This window comes from Otolemur garnettii, unplaced genomic scaffold (assembly GCF_000181295.1).
Source record: "Otolemur garnettii isolate 467f Iridium unplaced genomic scaffold, OtoGar3 scaffold00056, whole genome shotgun sequence".
Classification (NCBI taxonomy): domain Eukaryota; kingdom Metazoa; phylum Chordata; class Mammalia; order Primates; family Galagidae; genus Otolemur; species Otolemur garnettii.
Window position 1 is genome coordinate 4,303,964 of NW_003852451.1, and position 27,126 is coordinate 4,331,089.

The 27,126-nt window shown below is 43.5% G+C and overlaps 1 pseudogene; it reads right to left on the reverse strand.

Moving 5' to 3' along the window:
* Nucleotides 1-787: 787 nt before the first annotated feature.
* LOC111726182 lies at nt 788-5,191 on the reverse strand (annotated as a pseudogene).
* Nucleotides 5,192-27,126: the final 21,935 nt, after the last annotated feature.

Below are 27,126 nucleotides of genomic sequence, written 5' to 3' on the forward strand. Positions count from 1 at the left end.
TTAATTCAAGACATAACACATCTTAACACTAAAAAACATTCAGTCTTGTTGAAGTGGAAGTAAATCCCAGAGCTTCCGGGGCTTTCTCAGGCTGCAAAGGGCTGTTTCTCTGATTCACTCAAAGCAGCATCCAGTAGACTCCAAGGACGCCACTAAACCCAGCAAAGGGTAAGACTGCTGGTATCCACCTCTGACCTCCCCGTGAAACATGGCTACTGAGTCCACACATCCAGGATGGGTGAGGGTCAAAGGCATCCTATTCTGCTAGGTAATAAGAAGCAAACCACCCCTCCTCACCCTAAAGCTCCTTCCCCAGGTAAATAAAAAGTACACAAAGGGGAAAAAATTAAAATATGCCTATCTACAGATTAAGGATTTTAAAATTTCAATGTAATCATCACTTCAAAAATTTTAACTAGAGTCACCTGGCCATATCTGATTATATCTTAAAGATATATCCAGATTCAATTTTTGTTGGTTTATCACTGTACATTTCTAATCAAAAATATTAATTTTATTCCCAATACTCTATCTCAACCACTAGTACAACTGCAGGGTGTTATCTGCCAGAGTCAGTCATCAAGCACTGGAAGAGAAAAACTAGACATTCAAGCAGCAGGCAGTAATTATGGCCCTTTCACACAGCGGACTCTGAGTGGCTACTGAATGGTCCAGGAATGATTCTAAACCCAAGAAAATTCATGAGTTTTAGCAAATATGTTACGTTTTCACAGCTGAATTTCCTTAGACATTGCACTTTCTTTTATAAGGGAACGCTGATTCTTTCTTAATGTTGTGGTACGTCAGGACCTGAATTTGCAGCCTTCTTCTGTGTTTCTTATGTTTACTTTTCCTCTTTGTGTTTTCTGTTGCTTTTTCTCATTCTTCACTGCTTTTCTTTTCTGCTTGTATCTCCTCAATATAATCTGATTCCAACAAGGATTCGATGATGAAGGTTGACACCTCTTTCTTTCTTTGCTGAGTCCTTTATCGCCCTTTTCTTTGTCGGTCGTACCCTCTGACTCCTTTTCTTTTTTAAACTATCCTCACTGTCTGACTTAGTTGCTGACATGGAACTTTCAGAAGGTTTATGTAAACGGTTCTTCTTTTTCTCTGTTTTCCTTGCTTCGTGACCTCATCTGAATTACAGCCTACCAGACTTCTCTTCTTGTTTCTTTCTCTGTCTCTTTTGCATCGGCCCTTGTGTCCACTGAACAGTTTCTTCCTGTGTTTTTCTAGTTCTTTCTTCCAGTTCTCATTCATTGTTTCTTCTTCAGCCAACGTCTTGGAACCTTTCTTTTTCTTTTCTAGTTGTTCTTTCACTTCTTCCCAGGTGGGCCTTGGTCGATTCAGAGAATCCTGAAGACTGGATTGGACCTGTTGATCTGGTCATTGCTATTGGGTTCACATAGAGCACTGGATTGTCCCACTTCCCCTTGGTGCCCGACTGAGCACACAGTCACACGCAGACAAGGACCGGGCTGGAGAGGCAGCCGGAGCGAGCTGGCTGCAGGTCCGTCTCTATGCTGGCATTCTCGGTGGGCAGACTGAGTATGATTCTTAACCCCGAGAGTGCTGGGGAAAGGATAAGGTGGAGGTCAGAGGTGCTCATGCGGAATCTCAGAGGCCCTGCTGTGGAAGGGACTGAGAATGAGTCTGGGGGTGACGGGACACAGGGGTGCTCACCATCCCTGGCCCTCCCCACTGGGCTCCAGCCTAGGCTGGACCCATTTAAGAAACTCTACAGAAAAGAAACAAGCTAGAAATGAAAATTGTTCTTGGGACTTCAAGCACAATGGATGATGCCATCACCCTTACACCTAAACTTTCCGCTAAAACTCCCTGACTTGGGAATCATATGCAATAGTGGCTATTTGGGGGCTGGTTTCAGAAGGTCAATGTGAGCAGGAAGTTTGGACACACCCCAGGTGCTGCCATGTTCTGGCATCTCCACACCCTCATCTCCCTGACTGATGATTGTTCAAACCTCTCAGGACCCAACCCCAGTCCTCTACTCCCCACAGCTGCGTCAGAGGGCCGAGGAGGCAGAGGAGGGCATGGGGGCTGCCGGAGTTTCTGTGCAGAGAAACTTCTGTCCGGAGTTTTAACCTTCTAGAATCCAGTTACATGCTCTGCCAATACGGTGAGGACTCAGACACGTTTATTATGCTGATCCCTGACAGTCCCAGGTGAACTATTTAGAGTGGGGACTGGGAAAACTCTGATAAACTCAGCCTTTCCCTCCTGAAGCCAGAGCTGGCGGCCACTTCCCTGTGTCAAATACTTTCCAAGATGCAAGCAAGGAGCTGTGAGGCCACACCAGAGGGGGACTGGACACTGGGGAACACAAGACAGGGCGACCTAGGGACATCTGAGCTGCCCTGGAAGGGAGAGCTATGAGCTTGCCCAGTGACAGAAATCACCTGAAATGCCCCAGGCCGGGACGCACCAGAGGACTGTCAGGGGCTCCCCTCTCGCGTTGCTGTCCTGGCACCATCGTTGTCACTTGTCCTATTTTGTGTGTATGAACTTATTTTCCACGAGCAGGTTTTTGTTTTCATTCTAATTTTATTTGCCACCTAATTCCTGATTGATTAGAAAAGTATGTGACAGTCAGGAGGCTGAGACTGGCAGCCCCCTGCCCAAATACAGTTAGGTAAACATTAACCCAGGAGAGGGGATGAGATCATGTCAGGCCTCTACTCCTAGAGACCAGCAGGAAACGAAAGAGCCCTACGCTGAGAGATGCTTTCTCCATGCTTTCTCCACTGGGCCGTAAGAGGGGTTGTTTTCGAAGAAATACGAAGAGGAACTTTCCTGAGCAGGACATGCCCGCTCAAAGGGAAGGAAAGGGAAGGGAGCTGGTGATAGACGCGTGGTCTGAGGAAAGAAATGCTGCCTTGTATTGGAAATGGACTAACTTGCCTTGATGAGCATCTAACTTTGATGACACAGTAAAGAAATGAGCATTTTCGCTAAGCAAAAGTTTTGGCTATCTATAAAAATAAAGAGATCCCCATGAGACACCATGCAGGTTATCAACTCAGAGGACAAAGGACACCATATTTGTAAATTGTGCCAGCAAGTGCCCCTGGACGGGCAGCCGGGCACACCGAGGTCACTTTCCTCCCGTTGAAGAAAGAGGAAGATGCTACAATCACATGATCACAAACGTGGCCCAGGGGCCTGTGAAGTGGGTCTCTGGTAATCAGGCCTCTTTCTCCTCTCTCTCCATTTTTTTTTTATGTTGCATGCTTGTATACAGAAGCGGGGAGGACCCTCCTGTAAGAACCTTCTATCCTGTGTGCTCTGGGCTTTCCTAGTGCTAACAGAGGAGTTAGTCAGCTGCTATTAGGAAGGCCCATCTGCTTCAGGCCCAGGAACAGCTCCTTCTTCTCCTCTGGGCCAAGCCCCAGGTGCCCCATGAAGCAGACTCCCCTGTCCTTCCTCCTGGGGGCAGACCCAAGCCCAGCCCTGGGCCCCCCTTCTCCTCCCAGCCTGGTGTATTTGCATGTGAAGTTTTGTTCCAACCACAGGTTTGGTCCTTGACTCTCCTTACGTTAGAGGGAGAGCTGGGGGTTGGGGGGAGAGGGCACCTTGACCACCTTGACACACCCTCAGCCCTGGGCCACCTATTCCCCATGAGGCCCAAGCCCCAACTCCGTGGACTCCAGCCACCAGTCCTTAACAGGAGGCCCAGACCCTGGTTGTCATACACTGTGTGACGATGAGCAGAAGTGAAGGACCAGAGCGGTACCACAAGGCAGCCAACTGAGCTCTTCTCTGGGCCTCCTGCTGTCCCCACCGTGCTCTCCTGGGCCCTTGCAAGAGGCCACTCTTACCACTGCCGTCAGGGTCCCATCCCTATCCCTCACCACCGCCTGCCATCTGCACGGTGTGCTGAGCGCGATCCCTGCCCTGTTGCACTTCATTTTCACTGGGTCTAACTGGAGGTGTTACTGTCCCAGGCCACAGCTCGGAAGCGGAGCTCAGAGAGCTGCCGTCCGCCAGGCATCCTGGGAAGGGCAGCTCCGGGGAGGCGGAGCTTATCCTTCCAGCCCCAACCTGCCCCGCCCACCCTGCTGCGTCAGGGCCACGCCCACTGTCATCATCCATCTCCCCTCCATCCTCAAATCAGCTAATTCCCCTGGGGTGGAACCTCTTTGGATCCTACAATTCCCTTTTCTTTTTTGGTCAAGGCCAAATTTCTTAGAAACCTAGTCAGAAACTCCTGCCCTACTTTCTGACCGCCCGTCTGCTTCCTCCTCCACACTCTGCTGAAATGGCCATCTCAGAAACGGCTCCACGCTGAGGCTTCCACGGCTAAGCCTCTTTGGGCATCGTGCTCTCCTGCAGAACCCACTGCTTCCTGCTGCGTTCCTCTGCTCCCTCACCCCTCAAATAAGCTCCCAGGTTCTGTCAAGTTTATTTCAATGTTTCTTGCAATTGGCTCTATATTTCTATCCCAAAATTCCACTGTCTTTATTGCGAGCACTCATTATTTTCCAGCAAGATTATACCGACAAACCGTCACTTGTGTCTCTACAATTCTATCCACATCTTCTGTAGGTCCCAGCATTGAGGAGTCCCTTCTGCTCCACGTAGGAGTCCCTATGTGCCTCCATAGCCTGCCTTCTTTCCTCTTGATGCCCACCACGTCCATCTTCATAAAGCCTGGATCCAGACCATCCCTTGTTCCCCTGTTCCCCTGCCCAGAGCCCCAGGGCTCAGCCGGAGAACAGCACAGGACACCCCTGGGCATGGCTTTGCACGAGTCCCGGCTTGGTGCCTCCTACCTGGTCTGCACGATCCTGTCTGCTGTGGCCGACTCAGCAACAGCGCGGGGAGAGGCCTGAGTTCTCCATCCGGCACTCTCTATTCCAGCATGGTAGAATTGAGGGACACCTCTTGAACCTTAAAAAGAAGCAAATTTAGATCAAATTAAACACTGCTTTTGCAAACCTGAAAGTATAGAATTAGAAATTGAATGTTTTAAAAAGAGTCACGGAAAATTTGTGAAAATTTGTGCAAATCCCTGACATACGAATTTCTCACGAATGGGTGAGATGAACCCCTCGAGTCGGGGCTGCCCACTTGCTATGCCCACACCCTTCTCTTCTTCAAACTCTTCGTTCTGACTTCTCAGAGGGCGGAGAGCTCGGTGCTCACAGGCCACCGCATAATTACACATTGTCTCAAAACGTTTCATGTTGTGTCTTGAATGTTCATTCTATGAACTCAGCTAGATACAAACTCCTTACGTTCAGGGCCACATTTGTTTTTGTTTATCCTATATTTTCTTCAAATGCCACTATTATAGCCATCCAAGCATTTTAAAATAAATAGCTGTATTACATAGGAATTTGAAATCCATGTCATCTTAGACAACAATATTCTTTTACATTGAACAATATCTTGGTACCATTTTCTAGGGTAGAAAACTTGTGTGCATGGATTATAGATTTGACCAATTGCAGTATCTCATGTGGGGTGTGTGTGTGTTAAACTGTAATTCTCCCAAAACTGATCCATGTAGAGTGGTATATTAAGAGTTCAGCCCAAGCCCATATAGAGACAGATAAATTAATGCTAAAAGTTTTCTAACACAACCAAAAGAAATCATTGATAATAATTTTTCTTAATATTAAAGTTATGCAATTATATGCAACATTAAATTTGAAAATACAAAATTCCCTAAAAGAGAGCCTAATTCCTCTATAAGAACAGGTATGCACTTACTGTTGCTGTATTATGTAATTTCTGTAGCCTAGTCCATCATGTGTGAGTACTTAGAAGCCCACACCAGTTGTTATTTCTTTCAGGGATCACAGGGGTTTTATAAATACTCTATTGCAACAAGACTATAAGAAATACACATTTTATGACATAACTAAAACTTATGAACATTAAGAGCAAATATAGCCTGCAGGAACTCTTGCCCATTTTTTATAAAATTTCTAAATACTCATATCTCAAACAGAAAATCCCAATTTCACCAGTGGAGTCTTTATAGTACTTTCACTGTAACGTTTGCCTTAGTCTGTGCTGTATTTTAAGTAGCATGTTTAAGAGATTCTGTAAAAATGTTGGAACAAGGACAAACCATTGTCTCCAAACTGGGCTACAGGTGAGCCTTCTAGAATAGCAAAGGGAGTCCTGCACTCGCTGTATCCCCCTGACAGAAGACAAACCACAGAAGTTGGGACAAATGTTGGCAAAGCTTTGCTGGTCTCCCCTGGGAGAGGCCCATTTCCTTCAGAAAGGATTCTTCTTTTTTTTTTTTTTTTTTTTTTGAGACAGAGCCTCAAGCTGTCCCCCTGGGTAGAGTGCCGTGGCATTACAGCTCACAGCAACCTCCAACTCCTGGGCTCAAGCGAGTCTCTTGCCTCTGCTTCCCAAGTAGCTGGGACCACAGGCGCCTGCCACAACGCCCGGCTATTTTTTGGCCGCAGCCGTCATTGTTGTTTGGTGGGTCCGGGCTGGGGATTCGAACCCGCCACCTTAGGTGTACGTGGCTGGCGCCTTAGCCGGTTGAGCTATAGGCGCCGAGCCAGGATTCTTCTTCAGAGATAATTTTGAGGTCATTTTATAGACAGGGAAATCTCTGAAGCTATCACTTCCACCCTTCTAGAGGGGAAGTGGCCACAGAGCAGCACCAGGCAGGCAGCAGAATCCCGGCTCTAACTTGGCTCTGGGTCGGCCAGAGCTGGAAACCACACACAGTTGTTCAGTCTGAAATGAATATGTCATTTTCATATCTTTAAAAACTCTACATGCTTAAAATTCCAAAAGCTTAAAATGTATTACATGTCTAGACTCTATACTAGCTTCAGTTTTGTTTTTATAGAGTTTTTTTCCCTTACTTTGAAAGAATAAAAGCTTAACCTAAAAGGAGAAATAGTCAAAGAGACCTAAGTGCTTGAAAGGTCCAGTTAAAGTAGAATCTATTCATATGTGTCTTAGCCATACCTCCAGTGAAGCTCTTTTTTTTATTCTCATCTTTCCTCTCCTCCCTTCCTTCTCTGCTTTGAAGAACTAAGAACTTTATAGACGGTTTGATTGATTCAAGGCACCAAATGCAGAAGAAAGTCTCCCAGCAAAGCCATCTGCTAAGCAGTCAGACTCCCCCAGGCATCTGCCTGTAGCAAATACAACATAACACCTCCAGGCAAACTCATGACCTACATGCCAACAGACTCGCTGTTCTTGAACCATTCTGTGTGATGAGGATTTTAATCTTGGTAACCATGAACATGGCTTCGGATTTATGTCAATATAAGACCGTTTTTTTTGTTTAATAGAAGGAGTTACATTCTTTTCATAAATTCATACTCTCCTAGAAAGCTGTCCCCCTCCACACTATATGCTAGCCTTTCCCTGTTCTGTGCTGGTACTCAATACAAAATATCTTGAAAGGCACTTAAAGAATTTCTTTGACCTAGTACAGAAATAGCTCATCATATATGGGGGGAGTTTGGGGGGAAAGCAGCCTTGAAATTTTTTTTTCTTTTTTGAGACAGAGTCTTATTTTGTCACCCTAGGTAGCATGCTGTGGCGTCATAGCTCGCAGCAACCTCACACTCTTGGGCTCAAGCGATTCAATTGCTTCAGCCTCCCAAGTAGCTGGGACTACAGGCCCCTGCCACAAGGACAAGATAATTTTTCTACTGTTTTGTAAAGATGGGTCTTGAACTCCTGGGTGCAAGTGACACCCCTGCCTCAGCCTCCCAGAGTGCTAGGATTACAGGAGTGAGCCACTGCACTCCACCCACCCTTCAATTTTATGTTCCCTTCCCATGTTCATAATTAACTGAAATTCAAGCTTAGAACAATATAACTATAAGCAATACTTGGCTTCTACTAGGGAAAATGTTATTCTGTAGACGGTCCTGGGCTATTCTGCGTTAATGAAAGCCTTCTCCACACCAAAGCAGCACAGAGGTCAGGAAATGACAAGAGAAAACATTTTAGAAACATAAACACAGATTGATTCTTCCTAAACTCCTCCTATTCTAGCCCTTCCTATCCTTCTCAAGCAGGTAGAGCAAAACCAGCATTTTCTGATGGAAGTAGTTCCATTTGAAAGGCTTGCCAGCCAGGGTGTTTTAAAATGTTGCTGAATGATTAAACATAAATCCCTAAATGGAGAGAGCCGGTTTGTATTAAATAGCCTAGAGCAGTGCTGTCTGCCCACACTTGTGCCCGTGTCTGGCTGCCGGCTGATAAACGCGGTGGCTTTAAGATAGTCCTTATTAGCATGCCCGTATATTTCTACCTCACACAGTCACCCAAGGGTGATTGCTATCTGTTAATTGAATCCTGTGCCGGCAACTGTGTCTTTGTGTGCTTGCCATTATAATTTCAAGGATTGTTACTTCATTTCCTATTTCTAAATAACGATAGTAAACATAAAGTTACATAGTTCTGTATCCTCATGTGTGCACCTGTGTGCACATACCTATGAGTATACATTCTAATATATATCAGAGAGAGAGAGGGAGAACCACTTACACTCACTGTATATTATGGGAAAGACACAATTTAATAAGCCACACCAAATATTTCAGTATAGAAACACACATATCCAGCCACTTGACAGTTTTCTGCTATCAAGCATGCCTGGCGAATCTACAAAACAGAAGTGGGCATTTTTATTTTCTGCACAATGATCAAAACCGACATGGTGGGCAGAAGACTCAGTGAACAGTGACCACGCTGTTCGTTTATAAACCAGTCTCTTTCCGTGGCTTCTCCAGACAAGCCTCAGTGGTGTGGTCAGCCCTCTGTGGGTTCTGAGAGCTCTGTGTCCACATCAGATGCTGCATCTTGAAGTTCCAGGGAAGCAGCAGCCAGGCCCTGGGTTGGGGTGGAGTCGTGCCCACTGCCTTGGGCACAGGGAGGGCACCTGGGCTAGAACCAGAGGACATCCTCAACACAGTCACAGCTCCTGTGTCAAGACAGCTGGACCTCAGTGTGCTCTCAGAGAAAGTAAATCATGTGCCCCTATTTTCTAAGACTGAGACAGTTTCCTGAGCTTGGGGAAACGGTTCCATCCTCCTGTCGTGAAGCTTATGTCCAGTGGTGTGTTTGGTGAATCACTGGTGAGGAAAAAGTACCAACTTACTAAGATGACTCATCCCAGAAAAGCTCTCCAGATGTTCCTTGTGGCCCAAATGGCTTTCACCAGAGTGGACAACAGATATTTCCCAGCTCCCAGGAGACAGAAAGAGTGGTTTAGACATTACCGTGACTCATGGTTGACACCTCGTTCTGGGGGAAACTCTCCTCTTTAGAATGCCCAGGGAATGTGACAAGGCCTGACGTATTCCTGATATATACGTATTCCTGATGTATTCATGATATATAAAATATATCATGAATGTGGAGTTTTCATGGATTTCAGGTATCTCAGAATAGTTTAATTAAAATTACAATATATCGTTACTTCTAAACTGAAAGCGGAGTGGCAAAGTAGAAATAAATGAAAAACGACCCAAACATGGTGGCTCACACCTGCAATCCCAGCACTCTGGGAGGCCAAGAAGAGAAGGTTGCCTGAGCTCAGGAGTGTAAGACCAGTCTAAGCAAGATCCTGGCTCTAAAAAAAATAAGAAGGGTGACTAATCTCATGAATGGACATAAGTGTGTAAGGAATCCAATTTGGTCTCACTCTGTCCCATCAGGGGACCCACATTCTCCCTCCCCACCTCTGAGGACCCCTGGGACTTCCTACACGCCTGGGACTATGTGGAGCTGTTTATTCCTCCTTAAGTGAAGTCCCAGGACACATGATGTCAAATATGTCTAATAAGAAAGTGTTAACAGGTATGTCTACCTGAGAAGCCAAACTGTAGGGAGAAAAGTGTGTGGGGAGAGGAAGATTAACCATTATTATTTTTTAATTATTAATTTTTCTTTTTTTTTGTAGAGACAGAGTCTCACTTTATCGCCCTCAGTAGAGTGCCATGGCGTCACACAGCTCACAGCAACCTCCAGCTCCTGGGCTTAAGCGATTCTCTTACCTCAGCCTCCCAAGCAGCTGAGACTACAAGAGCCCACCGCAATGCCCAGCTGTTTTTTTGCTGCAGTTTGGCCGGGGCTAGGTTTGAACCCGCCACCCTCAGTATATGGGGCCATCCCCCCACCCAGTGAGCCACAGGCACCACTCTATTAATTAATTTTTTACAGGGGTCTCTGTCCCTAGGCTGCAGTGCAGTGGCATAGTCATAATTAACTGTAACTTCCAACTCCAGGGCTCCAGGGATCCTCTTGTCTCAGCCTCCCATGCAGCTGGGACTACAGGGGCGCACCACTATGCCCTGCTAATTTTATTTTTATTTTTGTAGAGACTGGGTCTCACTGTATTCTCCAGGCTGGTCTCGAACTCTGGCCTTAAGCAATCCTCCTGCCTCAGCCTCCCAAAGTGCTGACATTACAGGTGGGAGCCACCCCACTGAGCCCAGATTTACCTTGTTTAAAATAGGGCACTTAGACTTCATCTTCTCCCACAATAAAAATGGTAACATTTGCTATGTGTGTGTTTCACATTATTATATCATCTCACTCAAGAACTTACCTTTCTGATAGACCAGGAATATTTTTGAATCCCCAGAACAAAGAATCTCTCCTGGACAACAGTGGGGTTATACTATCCTCACTATCCTTCTTTCAATGCATCTTTTCTGGATTTGACTTAGGATGGGGTGTTTCCATTTTCACTACTTCTTGTGGGTTTGTTTGGGGGGGTTTTGGTATTAAAACTATCCAAAAGGCTTGAAATCAGAGAATATTAGGACTTAAAAGAACTCAGGAGCTCTTGTTCTACTCATAAGAGAACCAAGGCAGGTGGGCTCAGGGGCTCAGTCTGTAAAGCTAGCACTCCAGGAGGCTAAAGCAGGACGGAGTTCTGGACCAGCCTGAGCAAAGTGAGACCCTATCTCTACTAAAAATAGAAAATTTAGCCAGGCATTAAGGCAAGTGCTTGTAGTCCCAGTTATTTGGGAGACTGGGCAAGAGGATTGGTTGAGCCCAAGAGTTTGAGGTTGCTGTGAGCTAGGCTGAGACCAGCACATTCTAGCCTCAGCAACAGAGTGAGAAAAGGAGTCTCACGATGGAAAAAATAAGCAAGGTTCCCATAGGCTGAGTGAGTGGGGCAGTTTATAAACAAGAGCCCTGTTTCCTGGTCTAAGTCTCGCACTTGACAAAGACTAGTTTCATCTTTCAGCAGGTCTAACCCCAGCCAGACTGCTTCATGTCCAGGCTCCCTCTGATTCTGAGTCAGGGGCTTAGTGTCCCAAAGCTGAGACCCTTCTGTGGCATGGCTAATTACATCGATATGTCCAAAACAAAAGTGAGTGATTCTCCAAGAATGCCTGATACAAACACTACTTGCCTAAGTATAGGATGAAAAATGATCTGAAAACCAGGAATTGGGCTGATCTACCAGAACTGTTGCTGGCTTTTGGAAACTCAGTTGAGTCAATCAAAATCTCACCTCTGCACTAAAATGGCACAAAACACAGTGTACAGCCCATAAATTTATGACAATTAATTTGTCTGTACCAAAGGTTCTACTCCCTGATGGAAATGGAGCTGTCTCAGCTGGAAGGTAAGCAAAGTGATGGCTGGTTATCCAAACATCTGTCACCATAATTACGGTCCAGTAGAATATGCTAATCGTATCTGTTCCAACTATGAGCGTTATTTTTAACTTTCAAAAGTTAAATATAATTTGATTTATACTTTAATATTTATGTGTTCTCCATGGAACATAAAATATAGCAGTCAATGCTGAGATAGCATCTTAGTTCAGTGATTGAGTGGAAGTTTCCATGAAAATAAACATCCAAGTATTTCCTAAATATTTACATAATGAGCTATTTAAATGCAAGGGATTCTAATATATATAAACAATTGCAAAGAGCATATGTGTGGAAATCTAAAGCAAAAATGTACACAGTTACTTGAAATATGCAATTCATGATTTACCTACAGCATATTTCTAAGGTTCTGTACAGTGAAAGACTATATACCATACTCATCAGCACAATACAGGTTTTGAAGCAATTAGAAATCAGTAAAGGGGAAGAGTTAAAATGTAGTGTGACAGTATGGAGAAGGTATTAAGTGTCAATCACACATTTTTTCCCTTGAATTATATAGTGCATAACACTCAGGAGAACAGACTTTAAAATCATCAAGATCAGTTCTACAACAACACAGCCCATAGGAAGCGATTTCACACTTCCTTAGTAAATTCTGACAAATCAGATAATGTACAGTTTTTGTTCATACACTTTCAAAATCCTATTTTAATTCTCAGTGGCTGTGAAGGTTTTAACCAACCAATCAAAATATGTGCTTTCAAAATAATTATTAAAATCTAATTGTAGAGCCAGTTCAGTGGTGCAGCCTGAACTGAACTAGCTCATTTTTCTATATATTCCAACTTTGTACCACTGTTTCTTTTTTTATAGTTTTTATTCTAAAAGTGAAAATGGGAGAAGGACAAAGAGGCTAAGATGTGAAAATGCCTTCACTCTGGATAAGCAGCCCAACTTTACCCAACAAGGAGAAACAGGAGCAGCTCTATCACGGATCTGCTCCGTACGGATTGCTGCCCTCGGAAAACCGCCTTTCAAGACATCAGTCGCTGAGATCAGCTAGCTCCCAGCTAATGGGGAACACTGCCACTGTTGCAGATGGCAGCGACACAGAGGATGTGTGGGCAGACAAAAAATATGCTATCCGCTGGTAGACTGCTCCCGTTCCTCCTTTCCTGCTTCGAGATGACCTTAAATAACCAAACTCCTGCTCACGATGGCTCGGTCCATCTGCTTGGGCCACCATAATACGACATTTCAAATGCCAAAGCAAATTAAAATTATAACTGCCTTTGAAAATTTTCATCTAAAGTAGAAATCAGAAATCTTTCTGATTTGTTAATGGCAGATAAACTTAATGGCAGTGACTCTGAATGAACGGAGTATAGCAGATACCATTTCTACAGAGTTGAACAAGGTGCCTGTCTTTGTATGCAAGGAGTGAGCCTCTAAAAACAGCGGCATCAGGCAAGGAACGATGACCTAGACAATCCAGATTTAGAGTTAATGTATGCAATATATAAATTCAAAAACATATATACACGAAGGTGCATACATATGTATATGTGCATATATGTGTATTTGTACATGTACATATATGTGTGTATGTATACACATATGAATACATATCTGAATCTGAATGGAAGGGGTCCTACTCTAGGATACACCTGTGTAAATTGAAGAGTACCATTGCTTAGAGCTCTTTGCATGTGTTACCTGAGGAGGAGATAAAATTGTTAGCAGGGTCCATTCTCTTTAATGGATTTTAGCACCTCAGTCACCTGACTGGCTGAAACAATTACAATAGCATATCATTTTCCCTGTTAGATTTGTCAAGAAAAATTTAAAATGGCAATCAAAAACAAACAAAACAAAAGTAGCCCACAAAGGCTTCAAAAATTTTGGAAATATTTTTAAGAAAAAAAGAATGATTAAAACACCATAACTGTAGCTGCGAGAGTCATTTCTAGAACACAGGATATTTACAGTAATCTCCCTTTCTAGGAAGCTACGGGGTTTTGACAGGCTCATTTTTACCAGTCTATGCCCATGTATGTCAATTGTCACATCGGAGGGCATATATTTTTGTTCTGGACCTATAAACCCCAGGCAAGGCTCACTTTCCTTTTCAATGAAGTTCTTCCCCCATGGATTTTTTCCTTTGCTTGCAACGTAATTTTGTACTGCTGGTGGTGTTGGCAACAATATATTAAAAGTCAAATTTATGTCAACATCCACAGATAGAGTATCAGCTGTTGCTATTAACTCTGACATCAAAATCATTAAGAAATTTCCATCATGTAAATTAATTATCAGAATTGTATTGGCAAGAATACATAATGACATTATTCATGCAAATAATTAAAAAATATGCCTCCTGAAAACAAATTATAATAATGGAATAAAATGTCATTATTGTGACTTCTCGACAATCCATTAGGCTCGGTTCTAGGCATGCAAGACTCCCAGATTATCACAAACAAGGAGCATGAACGGAGAGCATGTCATCGGTGCCGGCCTTGCTGCAGTGGGGGCCTGAGAAAAGGACAGCAGTGGGCAGGTTGGCAAAAGGCCCAGGTGGTCCTTTCAGTGACACTTCCTGCCTCTGCATTATCTCCACAATTACTGTTGAAAAGAAGATAGGTTATTTTATTGTTGCCAATCTCAAGTCTCAAAGGACCTCTCGCATAAAAAGGTTGCAGTTATTAAAACAGTGGTATTATTATGGAACATAGCAGAAAAAAATAATTAACCCGAGTTCTCACAGGTTATATCTTCCCATCCCACAAAAAAAATGTAATTACTAGCCATCAGTGAGCGCAGGAAAGAGTTTGATTAAGGAGTTCACAGATGTCTCCAAACTTTCCCAGTACGAGATAGACATAGCAATCATAGGATTTTGCTCCTCTGGGTAAAATATATCTGGCCCTGTTGAATTAACATGGCTCGCAGCTCGCACAGCTCAGCACCTACTCCAGAGGCAGGTCTGGTCAGTAATAACGCTGGAAACAGGCGAACTGAGCAGGAAGCAGGGAACACAGCAGCAAATACAGTGAGGGGAGCCTGTTCTGCCTCCCGGCCTCAGGCAGATTCTCTCCAAGGACCTTTATCTACATAACTATACAATCTCATCCAAGTTCACTTATACATTGGGGTTCTAATTCAGGAAAAACAGGCAAACATTCCCAAGCATGAGTTGTAGTTAAATCACATAAAAACAAAAGATATACTCAATGAAAAACATACAGCATACCAACAGAATAGGTTGCAATGGTTGATGTAGAAAGAAGAACGTTGTATCAGTTCCTAGAAAGTTGCTCTTTTAGGGAACAGGGAGCCAACACTTGATAACACTTGATCGAGTTTTCTTAATAAGGCATCAAAGTTTCCATCACTGGTAGAAATTCAAATCCTGCCCTTGTTAACCAGTCAACAGACAGACCACACCTGTATGCTTAACTTTGCACTGCGTTAATAAGGCCATATAATGCTGCATCTCACTGATAATGTCTTGCGTGTTATAAGTACTACTGTTTCCGCAAAGCCCTCACTCACACATAATTCACACAAAGTAATCCAACATAGCATGTTTCACACAACTGTACAGAAGAATCATTTAAGTTAATACCTTTCATAGTTTGTCCTTCAAAAGGACCCTCTATAAACCCACAGATGGAGTTTGTACTTCCTCTCAAACATGATCAACAAAGGATTCCGAGTTTTTCCTTAGGAAGGTGAGCTATAGACCAAGCCTGCTCGGAACAGTATGAGGAATGTTGGCTATGTTCTCGAGATGGGCAGTCTCGGCTCGGCGCCTGTGGCTCAACCGGCTAAGGCGCCAGCCACGTACACCCAAGGTGGCGGGTTCGAATCCAGCCCGGGCCCGCTAAACACAATAATGGCTACAACCAAAAAATGGCCAGGCGTTGTGGCGGGCACCTGTGGTCCCAGCTACTTGGGAGGCGGAGGCAGAAGACTCGCTTGAGCCCAGGAGTTGGAGGTTGCTGTGAGCTGAGATGCCACGGCACTCTACCCAGGGGGACAGCTTGAGGCTCCCGTCTCAAAAAAAAAAAAAAAAAAAAAGATGGGCAATCTCTTGAAGCCAGGAATAGTTTTATTTCTCAAGTACTTAATAGAGAAATAAAAATTGTATCTTGCTCAGAAGTAGACAGCATATTCTTATACTATAGAGTCACAGGAATGAAACTCTGGAAACCTTGGAAAGATTGGGGCATTAATGCTGATGACCCTCAAATTTAGGAATTAGAATATTGTCCCTAAGAAGTTAACTCCAAACGAAAGTTAGTATGCATGGATATTTGAATATTTTCCACAAAAATGAATATTCTCTCAAATATAAAGTCTTCCCCTATTACTTAAAACACTAACTATACTCATATTTTAAGAAAACCAGTTTTGGGCAGTGCCTGTGGCTTCAGAGTAGGGCGCCGGCCCCATATGCTTGAGGTGGTGGGTTCAAACCCAGCTCTGGCCAAAAACTGCAAAAAACAAACAAACAAACAAAAAAAAAAACCAGCTTTAAGATAACCTAGAAACCAAAAATTAATATGCCCTCCTAGTAGGCACTAGTTTTAGTTTGAGCGAAAAAGTAAAGGACTTTTTGTTATATCACGATCCTACATTACATGACCCTAAACCCCAGGAAAAGTCACCAGCCCTTAGTAATATCACGGTTTTCAAGGCTGAAGATCAGATCCTCTCAGTAACGGAAAAGTAACTTGTACTCCTGACTCTGTCTACTGTCTGCTACACAGTGAGAATGAGAGATCTCACTCTCATGATGAGTGAGAGAATGAGAGATCTCACTCTCAGGATGATTATGAGCAAGGACCAGGTTCTGTCCAATCCAACTCCTGAGGAGGTGGGGGAGGGTTGGGCACAGGAAGATGGCCCTGGTGAGCATCACAGGAGGGACACCCAGAGTGCAGCAGGAGCAGGTCCAAGGAAGACACCAGGTCTAATGTCTCCAGGCACAGATGGGGCCCTCCAGCACCAGGGCAGATCTGCTGAGGAGTCCATCCAGGCAAGACAGGAAGGCAGAAGCAAGTCCAGTCCCCAGGCAGCAGGACAGGTGGAAAGACAGCAGGGAGCTGTCCCCATTGAGTGGGGTCAGCCTGGCCTGTACAGCAGGGCCCAGCCTAAGGCATAGGGTCAGGGGGAAAAGAGCAGGCAGTCTTGGCATCTAGGGATGCAACAAGTTGAAACAAACCAGAGGAGGGGCTTGGGTTTCCAAAGCTCCCTGGGCAGGGCAAGCCAAACTCCACTCCCTGAAATCCCCTGGGAAGCTGCGCCCTGGCAAGCCGAGGCGGAGGGTGTGGAGGCCATGCTGCCCAGAGTGGGGCAGGGGCCTGGCTGCTAGTCTGGGCTTGTGTGACAAAACTGGACAGGCCAGCTAATTAATCCTTGGCCTTTTGCTTGAAAACTGGAGGATGTCAACCCTCATATAGGGGTCCCTGTTAACTGGCACTTTGTGTCCAAGTGAGGCTGCCCCAGGGAGTGATGCCGGGACAGTAACCCAGCCAGCATTGTCTTCTCATCATAGCCTGTAGCTCCTTTAGAAACACTGGAGGAGGCTTGGCACCTGTAGCTCAGCTGCCAAGGTGCCAGCCACATACACTGGAGCTGGCAGGTTCCAACCCAGCCCGGGCCTGCCAAATGACAATGACAACTATGCCCCCAAAATAGCTAGGCGTTGTGGCAGATGCCTGTAATCCTTGCTACTTCGGAGGCTGAGGCACGAGAATCACTTAAGCCCAAGAGTTGGAGGTTGCTGTGAGCTGTGATGCCTCAGCACTCTACCGAGAGCAACATAGTGAGACTGTCTCAAAAAAAATAAAGAAGAAACACTGGAGCAAATGTTCGCTCTGTGTCACTCTGAGATAGTCTTCTTCATAGGGACAAGTGCTCCGACTTCCTCCAGCTTCTCCCCTTCCTGGGTGGAACAGGTGGAGATCCTCTGTGAACAGCACCAAAGCCCTTTCATAAAAATAAACTTTTGAGAAATCAGAAAGATAATAACAATTGCCCAAATTCTCAGCAGTAGAGTTAATAAAGATTCGTTTAGTCTCATTTGCTTTTAGGCTCCTTTTCCTACGTGTGTGCTTTAAAAAAATAAATGAGTACTATATTCACATAGTCTCTCACTCCAACCAAGGAAAATATGACCAGTGAAGGAAAATCTCCTCCGCCCCTTCCCCAGGCCCATTCTGGGCCTACTGTCCAGTGGCAAGCAGAATATGCCCTAACAATGAGTCTTTCCAGATGCCTTTTATTTTTATTTTGTTTTATTTATTGACAGTCTTACTCTATTGCCTGGCTAGGGTGCAGTGGCATCATCATAGCTCATCGCAAACTCACATTTCTGGGGTCAAGTGATCCTTCTGCCTCAGCCTCCTAGTAGCTGTGACTATAGGCATGACCACCATTTCCAGTTACTTTTTCTATTTTTAGTAGAGATGGGGTCTTGCTTTTGCTCAGGCTGGTCTTGAACTCCCGATCTCAAGTCATTCCTCCTGCCTTGGCCTTCCAGAGTGCTAGGATTACAGGTCCGAGCCACCTGGCCTGGCCCAGATTATTCTTAAACCCTTGAGTTATGCAAACACAACCCCAAATTTGGTCTTAACACAACCAATTTGCTGCAAACTTCTCATCCTACCTGTCTTCCCCAACCCCGTACATCCTCCTAAAATTGTCATTCTCACTTGCCTTGCTGACCGTACAAGTCCTTTTTACTTCCTATATGACAGCATGACTAGGTGTTATAAAACTCCAGCTAGAATGATTTATACCATTTTTCTACCTTATCCTTGTTTTAATAAAACAATCTTTCAATGCTTCAAGTCAGTATTAGCTTCCATGTTCCCATCAAAAAGAAAAACAGTGGTTACAAAAATGTCTAGGATGGAATGTCCACATCCTTCCTACTCCTGACACGGTCGTGGTACAGAGAAATTAGCAGAACTGCCACACTGTGAGATGAACACACAGGCAGCTTGGAGTGGGCACTGCACTGATTCGGACCATCATTAAATATCCATGGGCTTTCAAAGCAGGAAAAAGGTAGATCCCTCTGAGTTACATGATTAAGGCATCTGCACCACCATACTCCCTCTGCTAATCTGGGACTAAGGCTACAGCTGGCTTGAGTTCCTCATCATGAGTCATTCAAAGGTGCTTTTTAATGTAAAAGGCACAAATATGTTATCTACAGAGATGGCAATTAGATTATGAAAATGACCACAGAGCATGTCTCAAAGACAGTAGGCATGAATGTGCTGAGACGAAAGAAGAAAGGCCTGCGAACTCTGGAGCAGGTGGCTCTGGCAGGGAGGCCAAATCTCACCACAGCAAAGATGGTGACAGCAAGACACTCCCCCAGCAGCCTCTGAAGTGATGGACAGACAGGGGAAGGCGGGTGAGTTAAAGAGTGAGGCTCATCTCCCCTTGACCCTGGGGAAAAGGGACAAACAGAATAGGACAAAGTGCAACATGTTGTTCTAGCATTTCCCAGACAAGAAATGGTCACAGCTTCGCACAGAGCTGACGGCAACCAGCTAGGTCTGCCCGGTGTGCCTGGAGAGATGAGCTAATGATAGAAAATCATTCATTGCCTTTTCTCCTTTTGACAACAAACTTTTAATACTCAGAAACTCTAACTCATCTTAGTCAAGGACCTTCCGTCTGCAAGGTAAGAAAAACTCACTTAAGATTTGCTTAAAATAGAAGAGGAATTTATTAGAAATGATCTAGAATATTTCTCAGAGCCTAAGAGTTAGGTGCTTCTCTATCTCTCTCTTACTCTCTTTCTCTCTCTCTATATCCACATACACCCCACATATACATTCATGTGTACCTATGCTAAGATGAATGATCTGAAATTGCCATAGTCAATCATTTTTCACCTACAAAAATGGTAATTTCATAAGGCACAAAATACATTTTTCCTTTCCTCCCTCACCACCTCATCTTAAGGATCACATGACCTCAGTTTAACAGAAAACTTCTGACAGGGTAGAATTACCATATCCAAATTCTCAAATTTCAACTATCTAGGAGAGAAAATCTTACTGGCACAGCTTTGATTCGGGTACTCTTCTGTGGAAGGTGTGCGTGTATGTCTCTAACCTGTGTGTGTGCATCTCTTCGTGTGTGCATGTATGTACGTGTGTATATGTGCATCTGTGTATGCGTGTGTGTACATGTGCACCCCTGTGTGTGTATGTGTGCATGTGTGTATGTGTACGTGTGTGCATGTATCTGTGTGCACGTGTGCATCTGTGTATGCGTGTGTGTACATGTGCATACCTCTGTGCATGTGTATGTGTGCATGTGTGCCCACGTGTGCATGTATATGTGTGTGCGTGCATGCGTCTTCTCAAAAGCTGGAGCGAGCCCTGAGGAACAGGAGCTGGTGTTGTGGTCTCACTCTTGCTCAGCCCCTGTCTGAGCAGGCCTCCAAGAACGTCTATTGACAGATTCCTCGGAGAATGAGCAGGGGAAAACTGAATCAATCAATCATTTTAGAAAACCAGGTTTTGCACGCTTAGTATGAAAAAAAACCAAGACAAATTCCTGATGGTTAGAAGCAGAACGCTCGTAAATATCAACTTAAGCAGAGAATCTTGCGACCCATTGTCACATAGCATTTATTCAAAGCATTATCAGAGACATTCGCTGAAAAGAGGTCATTGTGCCAAGGGCAGATGATCCTGTGGAATATTTGGGTCACATTTCCTAACAGACGTGAGGCTTCTCTGAGGGGTCTTTTTACCGGGCTGTGACCCAGCACGTGATCAGCACGTGAGGAACCACTGGGGCGGGAAATTGGGGGACTGAAACAAGCCGCGGAGCGTAAGCGGCCCATGTGGCGGATGCAGACCCGAGCTCAGCCTCTTGTAACCAGTGTCCTGGCGGCGACATGGAGCAAGGATTCCACAGGAGTCAGGAGCAACCACAGCGAGACCCAGCCACCCCGCCAGGCCGCTGGCCAGGGGCCAGACTTCCAGGGCTCCAGAGAACGGGATTGATTTAAGTTGGGCGGACAATGTTTAGCAGGGAACCTGAAGCCAAATTCATTCTAGATAATTCCCCACACAGGCAAAGTCTACACATGCCCCTAATAAATGATGTATCAAGGGCATTCATCCGGGAAAACATTAAAGTCTAAAATATTTTTATTAGTCTTATAAAAGACTCAGTTTGTTCTTCAGTTCTGAATTCTCTACCAGTGAATGCAAGGAACCCCTAATAAGAGACAAGTTTCTAACCGCCCATGCCCTCGCCCTTCTCCCTGGAAATAGTAGTCAACTACGATAAGCAGAAAAATACAGAAGGGAAACAAGGAACTTTCTCGAATATTTGCATTCAGCAGAGAGAGATTTATGCATGAGATGCAAATTACTCTGTGTTATTTACACATCTGAGGAAAAACAAATCTTGAATGTAAATGTTTAGAGGGCATATTATTTTTAAATATGAAAGTAGTAAAAATTATTAGAGCATTTGCAACTCCAACTCTGTTAAAGAGACATGCAAATGAGTTTTTAAATGAACTTTTATCAGAATTACAGAAACTATACCAAACAAAGCATTAGAAAAACAAAAAGCATAAAATATCCGACTGTTCCTACTTCTACAAATCCTTTAGAATAATTAGTTGTATTTTCAAGTGATTGTAGGATCAGTCATCTATGAACGCTTCATTACCGATTAAACATCAGACATGCAGCACTCACCCATTTGTTTTCCAGCCTTTTGTTATTTCTGTTGGAATTCAAGCAAATGGGCATTTTATTATTCAGCTATCCTGGTCTGATCTTTCTCACAGATTTAATTTTAAAGTAAAACAAGTATAGAAAATGGAGATACACTGGCCTAATTCTCTGAATTACTAGTAGTTTATTAGGAAAACTATGCTAAAAAATATTAAAGAAGTGCAAGGTAAAACCAGGTGTACCCACAGACGGTTATGCGTCAGTCTGAACTAAGTGATTTATATATGTAATTTCATCTAATTCTCACAACAACCACATCAGGTAGGGACTATTACTACTCTGGTTGCACAGATGAAGAAACAGAGGCTCTAGAAGTTAATAGGATTTCCAAGATTGCACAGCTGGTAAGTGGTGCAGGGAACACCCGCAGGTGAGATTTCAGGCACGAAACACCCTCTTTTGTTACTGGAACACAGAGACGCATTGAGGCATCCCTGTAAATTGCTCATGAAGAACCAGTGGCCGGCACCTGCTGGGCACTTGGTGTCTCCCTGTCTTATTAAATCTTCCCGACTTCCCAGGTAAGCACAGCTGATTTCATGGGTGAGACTCTTCGGCCTGGTCAAGATCATTGACTTAGAAGTCAGTGGATTCATCTTTTAATGCCACGCCACGTTTTTGACTATGATTTCTTCCCGAATTACTTTCTTTGGAAATGAAGTAAAAAAAAAAAAAGAAAGAAAAGAAAATTGGTGAGAGACTTATTAACAGAAGATGGAGCCCCTGTCACAAAAACCAGGAGTGTGAATAAAGAACACCTTGCTCACCCAGGCACAGCCCTGTTCACACAAGTGCTCTTTGTTCCTCCTCTTTAAACAGCATTATTAAACCACTGAGTGTACGGATAAACAAAAAACCATAAACATTTTGAGTTTCTGCTCTGCTAAATTTTGACCTATGCATTCACCCAGAAAATCACCACTGCCACCAAAGCAGTGAAGCAGCCAGCACAGGTCTCATGGGCCTGGGACTGGGCCATTTGGACAGAGTCCCTGGTTCAGACAGGCACCCGTTTCTGGTTAATGTCTGCAGCTGGCTTCGTGAAATTCTTAATAATTTCTAGACAAGAGATGCCACATTCTAATTTCACATTACGCCCATGAATTATGTAGCCAGTTCTGCCATTGTGCCCAGATGTTGCCTCACATCATCATTTTTTATTGTAGCAAAACATCCATGACATGAAATTTACCACTGCAGCCAATTCTGGTGGCCCAGTTCAATGGCATTGAGTGCATTCACAGTGCTGTGTGGCTGGCCCCACTATCCACCCACAGAACTGTTTTCTCTTCCAACTGAAACGCTGCACCCATAAGACAAACCTTCCCATCATCGTCTGCTCCATCCCTGGAAACCACCATTCTGTTTCTTGTCTCTCTGTATGTGACTACTCCACATGCTTGGGCAGCAGAATTGTACTGCTGTGGTCTGAATGTCTGTGCCCTCCCAGTATGTGTATGCTGAACGCTAATCCCCAGTGTTGTGGTATTGAGAGATGCGGCTTTAGGGAAGTCATGAAGGCTTCACTTTCTGGAACCAAACTGGTGCCCTGAGGGAGCTTATGCACCTGTTTCACGAAGTAAGGCTGCAGCAACAAAGCTCCCTCTTTGAAGTGCAGCCAGGTCCTCTCCAGACACTGAATCTGCTTGCACCTTGATCTCCAGTTTCCCAGCTTCCAGAACTTTGAGCAATAAATTTCTGTTGTTTACAAATTGCCAGTCGAAGGTATTTTGTTATAGCAGCCTGAACAGATTAAGTCTCCTAAGATATTTGCCTTTTCATGACTGCCTTCCTTTACTTAGCATAATGTCTTCAAAGTTCATCCACACTGTCGCATGCATTAAAAGTTCCTGCCCTTTCAAGCCGTGTGTGAACGCACCATGTCTTGTTTATCCAGTTATCAGGGGATGTCTCACGCCCTTTCATAGTCTCCACCTCTTACCCAGCCTTGTCGGCTTCCTCTTACTGCTATTATCTTCAGGCTACAGAATTGCTTTCTTTCACAATAGATTAGCTTGCATTTTCTAGAATGTTATGTAAATAAAATCAAACGTTTTTGGTTGACTTCTGCATTGCTCAGCATAATTATTTGAAATCTGTCCCTGTTGTAGCACATATAAGTAGTGCATTTTTTCATATAAGTAGTGCTAAAACAAATTCTGTTATAGAGATGTACCACTGCTGGGTTTCTCGTTTCTTACTGCTACAAGTAAGTTGGCTATGAACATGTATGTATAGGTATATAAATAAGTCTTTGTATAGATGTAACCTTTCATTTTGATTTGATAAATACCTAGGCATGAAATGGCTGAGTTATACAGTAAATGTCTATTTAACTTTTTAAGAAATAGAAAAATTATTTCCTAAGTAATTGTGCCACTTTGTATTCATTCACACTGACTGGAAAGCTCCATTTTCTTCTTGGCAACACTTGATAATTAACTGATGATGTCAGTTGTGTGGTTTTGGGAGGTGTGTTTGTTTCTTAGGCAGACTCTCATTCTGTTGCCCTGGCTACAGTGCATTGGAGTCATCAAAGCTAACTGCCACCTCAAACCCTGGACTCAAACGACACTCCCATCTCAACCTCCCTAATTGCTAACATTCTAGCACCACCACGTCCAGCCAACAATTTGTTTTTAATTTTAACCACTTTCACTAGATTTATGGTGAAAATACATAGATCTTTGTGGGTTTTATTCACTTTTGTCTAATCATTGACGCTATTCAGAAACTTAGGTGTTTACTGGCCATCTCTGTTTACTTTGATGAAGTATCTATTTCAATATTTTGCCCACATTTAAATTGGGTTGTCTTTTAATATTGAGTTTTAATAGTATTTAATGTATTCTAGGTATGAATCTCTTATTAGATACAAGCCTTGAAAATGATTTCCCCAGGTGTGGCTTGTCTATTCTCTTTACGGAGTCTTTTGAAGATGGAGCCTGGGGCTTAGCTTCTTTGTTTCTTCCTCTCAGGGATCACAGTTCTTTGTTGTCTGATGTCCAGTGTTCTGAAAACTATTGTTACATATATTTTTTCTAGTTTTGGACATTGTTTCAGATAAAACAATAAACCCAGTCCCAAATTACCTCATCTTGGCTAGAAGCAAAAGTTTAAAGTATACTTTAAAAAGCATAATATTGAAATAACCAACATACACATGTTTAAAAGTGTTGCTAAATTTTAGGAGATTTTTGGTAGATATGTTTTCAAAAGATACTTGGAGAATAACTGTTCCGATGTAAGAATCTGAACTTTGGGGGAGTTTATAAAAGGGGCTTTGTGGGAGCAGAGCAAGATGGTAGACCAGAAGGATAGTTCAACTGAGCTCTCCTAGAACAACTAGGGAATAAAAGAGGACCCCAAGCATACCTGGCTTGGGGACCTAACCCAGAGTCACATCTCAGGGAGCACAGTGAAGAGGTGGTGAGCTAGATACAGCATATGATCTGGAGAGGTATAAATCTGATGAATTAGATAAGTGATTGCAACTAGCTGGGGTTGGCTGGCTTCCCACAGAGGCCCAGGATGGGAGGAAGCCTTTCCAGAGTTTTCAGCTCTTGGGGGAAGCTTGGATGAGTGGACAAACTCAAACAGTCTACCGCAGTCAGAGTTGAATACCTGGTTGGAGTGCATTTGCCATAGATTTGGTGGCTGATGAGGCAGTCATACTGAAAAAGTCTCAGTGTCCAGGGGACTGCCATTGTGGGAAGGTTCTGAGAAGGTCTTAGCAGGGGTCTAAAACACTGGTTGTCCTGTTTTGTTTGCTAGGATCAGAACTCCAATCTTGGGACAGGCTGAGGGACTCCTGTACCCCAAAGGAGCTGGAGTCAGGGGGCACTGTTATACCTGCTCCTGTAGGGTTCTTGTGAGTTTTAAGATCCCAACCCAGCAGGGTCTGAATGCTGAGGAAACAATCAAGCAATAACCAAAGGCAATTAAGTTTTGGATTAAGGACTGTAGAGGTTGCTGGCTGTGCTTTTCATCTCCTAGAAAAACCACAGCACCTCCTGGTATCCTGGCAGCATATTGCAATATACTGTCATCAATAGCAAGCACTTTTGTTTAAAACAAAGGAGGCAGTGAGAAGGAAAAAGGAGGACAAGGAGGTGAACAAGAAGAAAGAACAAGTGAGGAGGAACCAACAGGAAAATTCAGACAACATGAAATACCAAAACAGAGGAATTCCCCCAAGGGACCATGAGGCAATTATCGCAGAAGACTCTACCTATAAAGAATTAATGTGCTTGACAGAAAGGGAATTTAAAATATGGATGATAAAGACAATAAAAGGAATGGATAAGAAAATGGAAAGACAGAACCAAAAGTCGGATGAGATATGTAGAATATAGAAAGGATATGGCAGAGTTTAAGGAATGAAGGAGACAATCAGGGAAGGTAAAGATGCAGTAAAAAGTACCAAAAATAGGTTAGACCATGGAGAAGAAACAACCTCAGAGCTAGAGGATAAAGTTTTCCAGTTGACTCAGGTAGTTAAAGAGGCAGAAGAGAAGAGAGGAAAGCAGAACAAGGGCTTAGAGAACTATAAGACTCTATGAAGCATTCAAACCTAGGAATAATAGGGATTCCTGAAGGGGAAGAAGATTGTCCTAAAGGGATGGAAGCCCTAAGTGACTATCACAAATGAAAACTTCCCAAGTTTTACTAAAGATCCCAAACACTCCTTTCAGACAGATATCAAACCCTAGGTCATCTCAACTTAAACAGAGCCTCTCCAAGACACATCATAATGAACCTGTCCAAAGTCAAGATGAAAGAAAAAATTCTGCAAGCAGCCAGAAGCACCAACTGACCTACAGAGGCAGAGCCATTATGAAGACAGCAGATTTTCCAACTGAAACCTTCCAAGTCAGAACAGCATGGTCATCCACCTTCAACATTCCTAAACAAAACAATTTTCAGCCCAGAATTCTGTATCCTGCTAACTTAAGCTTCAAAATTGATGGAGAAATAAAAATATTTTGTGGATATACAAGCACTGAGGGAATTTACCACAATAAGACCAGCTCTACAGGAAATACTTAAACCTAGTCTCAACACTGACCACCACAATGGACCACCAGCAAAGTAAAAACCCAAAAGCTAAAGTTAAAACTTAGCTTCCACAGTGGCACAAAGGATAAAACTACACAATGGACTTTCTAAAATAAGAGCTATAGAACTCCACCACATTTATCAATTCTCTCAATAAATGTCAATGGACTGAATTCATCAATGAAGAGGCACAGGCTCATTGACTGGATAAAAAGGCACAAGGCATCCATATGCTGTCTCCAGGAGACAAACCTAGCCTTGAAGGCCAAATCAAGACTCAGGGTTGAGGGACGAAAAACAGTATTTCAAGCAAATGGAAATCAGAAGAAAGGAGGGGTTGCAATTTTATTCTCAGATACAAGCAGATTTAAAGCAACTAAAATTAAGAAAGACAAAGATGGACACTTTATACTGGTCTAAAGAACAATATGATAAGAAGACATTTCAATTTTAAATATTTATGCACCCAATGCTTCTAGATATATAAAACAGAACTTGAGGGATCTGAGCAATATGATATCCCATAACATCATAATAGTTGGGGACTTTAACACTCCTCTGACAGAATTGGACAGATCTTCTTAACAGAAACTAAACAAAGATACAAAGGACTTAAATGTGACCCTAGAACAAATGATATTAATAGGCATGTACAGAACACACCATCCCAA